This window comes from Dipodomys ordii, unplaced genomic scaffold (assembly GCF_000151885.1).
Source record: "Dipodomys ordii isolate 6190 unplaced genomic scaffold, Dord_2.0 Scaffold3, whole genome shotgun sequence".
Lineage (NCBI taxonomy): Eukaryota > Metazoa > Chordata > Mammalia > Rodentia > Heteromyidae > Dipodomys > Dipodomys ordii.
This window is the reverse complement of record NW_012267219.1, coordinates 15,416,176-15,425,270: the sequence shown is the minus strand read 5'-3', so window position 1 is coordinate 15,425,270 and position 9,095 is coordinate 15,416,176.

Here is a 9,095-nt window from a genome sequence, read left to right as displayed (position 1 = left end):
GGCCCTCCACGTGGTGACGGGCGCCGGGGCCTCGCCGGGCGCCCGGGGGGTCGAGGCGGTGGCGGGGTGGTGAGCGATCCGCCGGTTCCTCGGGGTGGCAGACTCGCCTCGGCTTCCCGTAAGTCTTTTTGTGTCGGAGGAAAATACTGAATGTCACCTCGGCTGGGGTTTTCAAGAACTCAACGAGAAGCGCTTTTCTTTTTGGGGCTGTGTGTGGGGGGGGGACTGTGTTTAAGAAAATGTTTCGTGTAACCCAGGTACAGTCAGATTGGCATCTCCCCCCCTTGGAGAGGACTGCTCCTAATACTCCAGAACAGTTCTACGATGAACTTAAAAGGCTTTGTCCAGTAATCGTTTTGATTCTTTTAGGCACACAAATTCGTTGCTTGATTGAAGTTCTAGGATGAAGTACTGAGTTATATCTGTGTTGGAAAGGTTTCCTTGGGTGGGGGTAGAGGTGAGCTGGTAGGAAGTTTGAGGGGGGACTAAGGGTTAATAATGTACCCTGGAGTTTGGTCAGTATGCCCCACTTCCCAGAAAAATCTCTCTAGTAAAGGGAGGAAGGAAGAGAGACCCAGGTCCTCCCGTGAAGGGCTGGACTTTGAGTAAACAAAAGGGATGGTGAATTTGACACAGGTTGTCCTCAACGCGTCCTTATTTTAGACAATCATAGTTTAAGGAGTTCTGAAAAGACTGCACTTAAAAAAAATCTCACAAGGGCCCTCTTGCCTGGGTTCAAGAAATCTGAGACAAAATTCGCTATTTCTGAAAGGAGATGCCATCAGAACATCTTTGGAAGATAATCAGTAGTGTTGAGCTTGTGACTCAAGTTGTAAGAGTACATTTCTGGCATGTGCTATGGCTTGATTGAATCACCATTACTGCCAGCTCGCTCCACCCCCTCCCCCCAACTCATATCCATGCCCTGTTTTCTTGTCTTTGTAATATTTAATCCTTATATTACTTAGAAAGTACATGGACCGCGGTTGTGGATAAAATGGTAGAGCTGGTAGAGCACCTGCCTAGCACAAGGCCCCCACAACTCAAATCCCAGTATTGCCAAAAAAACAAAACGGGAGTAATAAGCCTTATCTTGTATTGGATAAGGGAAACGTCTGTATAGATTAATATTTTAAAATGGACAAGGTTTTTAGTGATTGTGTCTCAAGCTTGTTTGAAGTTATTGGCAGAAGAAAACCTTGTCATTTGGAGGATGGAATAAGGCATTAGTAGTTGCCTTAGATACTTAGATATTTTGTCATTAGTCAACATTTTGGGGTGTGTGTGTGTGTGTGTGTATGTATGTATGTGTGTATGTGCCAGTCCTGGCTTGAACTCAGGGCTGGGTGCTGAACTGAGATTATTTTGCTCAAGGCAAAAAAAATTATCTTTTGAGGTGTGACTGTACTTTTGGCTTTTTGGCTTCCATTCTCCCATCTCGACCCAGTGAGTAGCTTAAGATTAGGCTTGGTCTACCCAGTGGCCAGCATTTTCACATACACCGGATGACAGGTGCCTGCCACTGCAATTAGCCTTTTATTGGTCTGGAGAACTTTTTACTCAGGCTGGACTTGAGACACAAGCCTCCCAATTTCAGCCTCCATGGTAGTAGTTAGGATTACAAGATCTTAGCCACCATAACAGCTGTAAATTTGCGGTCATTAATTACAGACTCAATCTACTACTGAATGTGGCACATGATTGCTCCTGTACTTTCAAAACACTAACAGCAGAGCTAATGTAATCTGAAATTCAGTTTGAAGTTTATTCAGCTTGCTCACACTGGCTTCAAGTGACAGGTTTGATTCTAAATTCTCTTAAAAAGCCATTCAAATAGTGTGTGTGTGTGTGTGTGTGACAGGTCTGAAAATGCCCACCTAAGATATTTTGGTTACTTAGTTCACATTTTACTTGGTTATAAATTGAATGTAATGTAAGGATTAGAGAACAAATCCCTTTGTAATAAAGAAATCCTGATGATCATTCTGTTCAGAACATAAATTTTGTGTGTATGTGTGTGTGTGTGTGTGTGAGTGAGTGACAGGTCTGAAAATGTCCACCTAAGATATTTTGGTTACTTAGTTACTTAGTTCACATTTTACTTGGTTATAAATTGAATGTAATGTAAGGATTAGAGAACAAATCCCCTTTGTAATAAAGAAATCCTGATGATCATTCTGTTCAGAACATAAATTTTAGTCAAACCTGTGGTTTTGTTCTTGGCTAACTGACTTTGTTAACCACCTGTTTGGACATGTATTTTTTATCATGAACAAAACACTTTGCTTGCCTAGATATAAAATGTTGTGATGGGTGCTATGACGAAAGAAGGAATTAGGGTTAAGGGAGTATATAGAGTAGTATTTACAACATACTTTACAGAAAAGGACCTTGATATTAGGTCTCATTTCAAACTAGTTTCATCTGAATATGAAGCTCTTTTCTTGTAGGCAGAGTGCTGCTAGAAGGTGAGAATCTGGTTGCTTTACACCTGTTCTTCTTTGGGTGCTTATATATTGACAACAGATTATTAAGGCGTATTAGTGGACTTGTTAGAGAATTTGGCCTCTACTTGCTTAAAATTTTTCAGAAATGTACTTTTTGAATTTTTACTGTGAAAGAGGCCTAAAGAAATTATTTTCTAAAGTACAATACAGTGGGAAATAAAAGTTAACAGCAGGGTTAATGTTTTAAATTTCTTAACATGTATTATTACATGATTTAATTCTTTTAGATTGGTAGTACTAACATTTCAACAAGGAAAATGAAGTATATTGTGGCTACAACATCTATCTGAGTTGTATATATGAGTGAGTGAGTGATGGTGACTTGGAATAACATTATTGTAGTTTAAAAAAATAGCCCTTCCAAACTTGGAATTCGAATGTATTCTAATTTAGGGGTTCCACTTTGCTGTAGGGAAAAGCTACAGTATTCTGTAGTCATAAGATCTTGTTTCAACATGAAATTTCTTTATAGTTGGTTAATAGCGTCTCAGCTTTATACTTAACCATATACACACATATGTGTATTTGTGTGCTGTGTGTGCCACGTACATACATGTGGATAAACTGTTGAACACTTGATCAGTTTTTGTCAACCACTGTGGCCTGTGTATGTACTCCTTTCTATTTTATTAGATGGTATTGTGGATTTTGAGATCCTTTGTACTGAAGATAGTGCTTTGAAAGAGTACTCAGTTTTGCTTGGGAGTAATGCAAAGCTGCTCTAAACTTGATTATTGATATCACTGAAATAAAAGTGAGTGGAAAATATTTAAGCTGTAAGGTTGTGTTGGAGTCAGACATGAGCCTGGAAACAAGGAAAATGTTTTAAGAGAGCAACCATGTCTGAAACACTGAATTGTTTATACAGTCCATTTGGAATGGGATGAGGTTTTAGGTAAAGGGGAGTTTATGTCTTTGGGCATTACTAGTTTCTTCTTTTGCTTTAAATAATTTGCATTTTATTAACGATTACCTGTTTCCTAGTGAAGTAGTCATTTTTCTTATAAAACAATGGATAGTTAGTGTATGATCAGCAATTGGGAATGAACCTTGGTTTTTGAAATAGAATGAACAGTTTTAGAAGTAAGCTTTGAAATCCTAGTTTTAGGCTTGCTTTGCAAAATTAGGTGCTTAGTATTTTATCTGAAAATAAAGAGGTAAGTTTGTAATCCTTTGCAGAGTAGACTCCAGAAACCATTTTATTTGTAGTATGGAGAATTTACTGATTTAACCATTGTGATAAGAAGTTAATTGATAGCAGAATCTGCACATCTAGCTACTGAACATCTTGAGCACAAACATTTTTTGTAGACTCATTATGAAAGGAGTTTCATGTTTTCAGATTATGATTTATCTTTAGGAGTGCTGTTAGGAATGAGTTGTCTTCCTATTGTGACATATTATATTTGAGGTTGAAGTTAGACTTTTTCTAGAGCAGAGAACTTTTACTGCTGTAAACTTTTCCTCCTCAGTATATTGTATTTTTAGTTTGAAACTGTATCCCTATTCAAGATCTTTTTCTTTGTTATATTTTTGGTGGTGGTAGGTTTGAACTCAGCCTTGTACTTTTGAAGCCAATGCTCTACTACTTAAGCCACACCTCTAGTCTATTTAGTTTTACATTTGATGTAATTGGCTTGAAGATAGGGCTGAATAATTTTTGTTGTTTTATTCCTGGGGCCTGGACATTGTCCCTATGCTTTTCCCCTGAAGGCTAGGGTGATTAATTGGAGATGAGAGTCTCAGACTTTCCTGCTCAGGCTGGCTTCTTGATCTGAGATCCTCAGATCTCAGCCTCCGGAGTAGCTAGGATTATAGGCATGATTCACTGATGCCCAGCAAAATCTGATTATTTTTGCACTTTTGATTTGTTTAGCCTATTCTTTTTCTTTTAGGTTTATTTCAAAAGTATGCTTTTATTTATTCATTTTACTTGGAAGTTGCATCTATTATTTCTAATTGTTTGAGGGTCATCCTAGAGATTATAATGTGTATCCTTAATATTAGATACTTACATATACTTCCTCCTTGTTTATAGTACTAACAAAATGCTGTGTTAGCTGTCCTTCATCTTTGCTGGTTATTTTGGAGGTTGAATGTTGGGAACTTTTCTGCCTGAGCTGTCTTTGAACTCAATCCAGGTTTCAGTCTTGTTGGTAGCTTGAATTATACATGTGAGCCACCAGTACCCAGCTTCCTTCATTTTTTATATCTTACACTATTCATGTGGAACTAATTACTTCCATCTAAAGAATATCTGGTGAGAATGTTTGGAAGTGTTTGTAGAGTTCTCTGAAGTTGTAGCTTGGTATCTTACCACTTCTGGAAGATTCTTAACCTATTAATTTCTCTTCTATCCTGTTGTCTTCCCTTCCTAGAACTTGTATAATGTCTCTGTTGTGTCCTGAAGTGTCTTTATTTCAATATTTTCTCTCTTAAGTCTCTTGCCATTCTTTGAGGGTATTTCTTACAAGCTTCCTTCCAGTTCTGTTATCAGTTCTGTCTCCAGTTCTGTCTTCGACTGTGTCTCATCTACTTTGCCAGTCTAGTTTGATATCAGTTCTTTGTTTCTGTACTGGAGTCAGGATTTGAGTCATACACCCCAGCTTTGATGTAGTTTATTTTTATTTCTATAAGTTTGGTTCTTTTCCAAATGTTGCTATATCATGTTTATTAAATTGGTGTCCCTTTTGCAGATAATGTTCTTTCTGCCTGCTCTTTCTGCTACTCTTCCTTCCGAAGATTTAGGTTAGGAATTTGTGCATGCTAGACAGGCCCTTTACCACTGAGCTACGCCTACAATCCCAGACACTGTATTTTCAGGCTTAGAAAGCCTGATAATTTTTTTTTATCTTTGTCTTTAGTTTGTTCATATTCTTTTTGACAATAAATGAGTCTTTGTAGGACTAATTTCTACTGTATTTGCTTTGCCTTTTGATGCCTTTGACAATTGTTTGGATGAGTTATTTGAGGTTTAGGGTGAAGAAAATGCCTTTCATTTACAGTTAGATGTTCATGTATCTCCAAACATACTAGCAGAGGCACCTGGAGCCATAGCTCTAGGCCAGGGATGGGGCAACACAGATGAGATGAATTTGGAATGGCTGTCCAGAAGAACTGGTTTATTGTTTCTGAGGATATAAAAACAAAAGTTTGTACATATTAATGGAGTATGCTCCTTTGAGTTCAGTCCAATGAGATATTCTCTCCTCCACCTTTTGTAGATGATGAAACAGGGTCAAAGAAGTCTGCCTGGTTTGAAAAGATGTAATAAGCAAGAGATCTAATTTAGCCAGAAGTAGAAGATTGAATGAAGTAGGCATCTTTGTGTTGTTCTGCTTTGTCTTGATTGTTTTGAGGCATGTTTCACAGTGTATCTCTCCTGAATGCTAGTATTACGTATATGTAACACTATGTTGAGCATTGTCTTGGATCTTACAAGGAGAAGACATTTGATTTTAAGTCTGAGGGTTTGAAACAGACGTTGGGGTTAGCATGGTAGGTAGTCCATTTATAAACATGTTAAAATGGCACAAAAGTTTGAATTTGGAAGCTTGGAGATATTTTTCTTTCATATTTTTTACCATTGCTGAATACTAGATAGTTAAGTATTGAATAAACCAGCAAATTGCAAAATGTTACTGAATTAGTATAAGTAAGTTTCTGTGTATTAGAAAGCCATATAATGCAAAGTGAAAAATATGTTCTCATTTCTTCTCAGTGTTATGATTTTAGCTCATCTTTCTAGGACTGCGGTGTCAGTGGTAATGTATGTGCTTAGCATGTACAAGGCCCTGGAAACACCAGCATGAAAAAATGTTTGTATGTATGATTTTAGTTATAAGAAAGTGTGTATGTACACATATTTAAAAGTATATAACATTACATGCCTCACAGTGTTCTTTACCTGTCAGCTCTGAAAGCTACTTTTTTCCCCTTGGTGCTACTGGAATTTGAACTCTACCTTGCACTTGCTAGGTGGGAACTGTACTGCTGAGCCATACCTGCAATCCTTTCTTGCACTGGCTATATTTGAAATAGAATTGCTCCCTTCCCTGGTACGCTGCTGAAGTGAGCCACTGATTTATGCTTACCATAAAGCTAAAATAACATGCATGCCACAGTGCCCAGCTGTTGTTATAAAAGGATCTTGTGAACTTTCTCTTGTCTCATCATACTGACCTTCCCTATTACAGGCATGAACAATTGGTATGGCCTAAGAGCTGCTTTGTTTTTGGCTGCAGAACATTCTGTTGTATGCATATGCCATAATGTGTGGACTACTGTGAAGAATACAGTACAGTCATTGGCAAAAGTAGACGCAGTTCCTGTTATATCATGAATCTTGCAGACTGTTCAGTTGGGATACACTTTAGGTTGCACAAACTGATCATGTAGTGGAGTTACCTTTGATGGAAGGAGAGAACTTCATAGTGTATACAGTTAGATAATTAGCCAGAATGTGCAGAATGCTAAAGAGTAAAACATTGAACTGAGAGCCAAAGAATAAGTAGAGCTTGTTCACCAGAGTATCTTTTAGGTGAACATGGAAAAGCAAATGCTTTAAATACTTTGGGTCTCATTTGTTAAAGTCTAATCAAAGGTTTACTTCTTGATTGTGCAAAAGTCTTAATATGATGTTGGTCCTTTTTTAAAACAATGTTTGTTTAGTGTATATTATATACAAACTGAGTTTCATTATGGCATTTCCATACACATAAAATACACTTTGATCATATTTAGCCCTTCCCCTTTGAAATTTTCATTTTTTTATTGTGAAAATACCATACAGAGGGGTAACAATTACATGGGCAAGGTGATGAGTACATTTCTTATCAAGCATTGTTGCCTCCTCCTTTGTTTCCCTTTACTATCCCTTCCCATCTCTCCTCCTCCCCCTTCCCAAATTTTCATTTTTTTAATGGAATTTTTCTTTTTTCTGTTGGGACAGGATCTTGCTTAGCCCAGGCTGACCTCAAACTGACCATCTTCCCGTCTTAGCCTCTTGGGTACTAAGATAATAAGTATTTACCACCAAACTCAGCAAGAGACAAGTTTTGTTTGTTTTTCTGCGTATAGTGTTGGGGATCCAACCCAAAGGCCTCATATTTGGGCTATATCCCTAAGCTGTGTGGACCCATCTTACAAGTGATTACAAGGACATGCTTAGGCTTGACAGTCTTAGGCCAGGTTACTTTCCAGAAAAGTTGCAGTTAAACAACATTAGCCAGAATTAAGAATGCATATTCAGTTTTTCCTGCATTGGTAGGAAGTCCTTGATGATTTGATATACAAACTTATCCAACTTGGATACATTCCTTTGGAGACTTTTTAAGATAGTTTGGTGAACATTTTGTAAATGCTGTCTAGTTGTCTAGTATTTGTAGAGTAACCAGTATTACTAGAATTATCTGAAGCAAATGGAAAATACTTCAAGAGAAGAATATACATTAGAAGAAATCTGTTGTAGTCTAAAATATTACTAAAATCATCATCTCAATTCTAGGGCTAGCTATCAGCCATTTTTCTATCTGAATATAATACAGTTCATCTTACATTTCTTGTTTTCTCTCTTTTTGGGGCTGTGCTTTGTTTTGTTTAGGTTTTATGAGATGTAGGATTCCTGGGACTTACTATGTAGCCTAGGTTAATCTTAGACGTTTAATGCTTTTGTCTTAGCCTTCTGAGTGCTGGGGTGATAGGTTTATTTAATTTATTTTCTAAGAGCAATATTGTCGTGATTTTTAGTGGGAAGGAACTTAGGACTTGTTCTGATGGATTCTCATAGTAAAATTTAGTTAGACCTGGCAATCAAATATTGACAATGTGTGTGAATTTTTTTTCCCCAGTTCTGGGGCTTAGACTTAGGGCTGAGGCACTGTCCCTGAGTTTCTTTTGCTCAAGGCTAGCACTCTACCACTTGAGCCACAGTGCAACTTCAGCTTATTCTGTTTATGTGTACTGAGGAATTGAACCCAGGGCTTCATGCATGCTAGGCAAGCACTCTACCTCTAAGCCATAGCTCCAGCCATATAGCCAGAGGAAGCTAAGGGCTCAGTGATAGGACATGAGGAAGAAAGGATAGGCTTGAGATATCGTAGGCTTTATTAATTACAAATATTATAAGCCTCTTATTTTTAAAGACTTCTGGGGAAGTGCTGTGTGGCTCAAAGTTGTAGAGTGCTAGCTATGTAGAGTGCTTGCCTACTAGCATGCATGAAGTTCTGGGTTCGATTCCTCGATACCACATAAGCAGAAAAAGCTAGAAGTGGCACTGTGGCATAAGTTGTAGAGTGCTATCCTTGAGCAAAAGAGAAGCTCAGGGACAGTGCCTGGACCCTGAGCTCAAGCCCCAGGACTGGCAAAAAAAAAAGACTTCCATGGCATTTATAGTTAAGTATAACTAGGTGTTTGTTGTTGTTGTTATTGCTGCTGTTCTACAATCTTGGGGCTTGAACTCAAGGCTAGCGCTCTACCACTTGAGTCACACCGCCACTTCCAGCCTTTTCTGAGTATTTATTAGAAATAAGAGTCTCATGAACTTGTCTGCCCAGGCTGTAATTTTGTTTTTTTAATATGAATTTGATA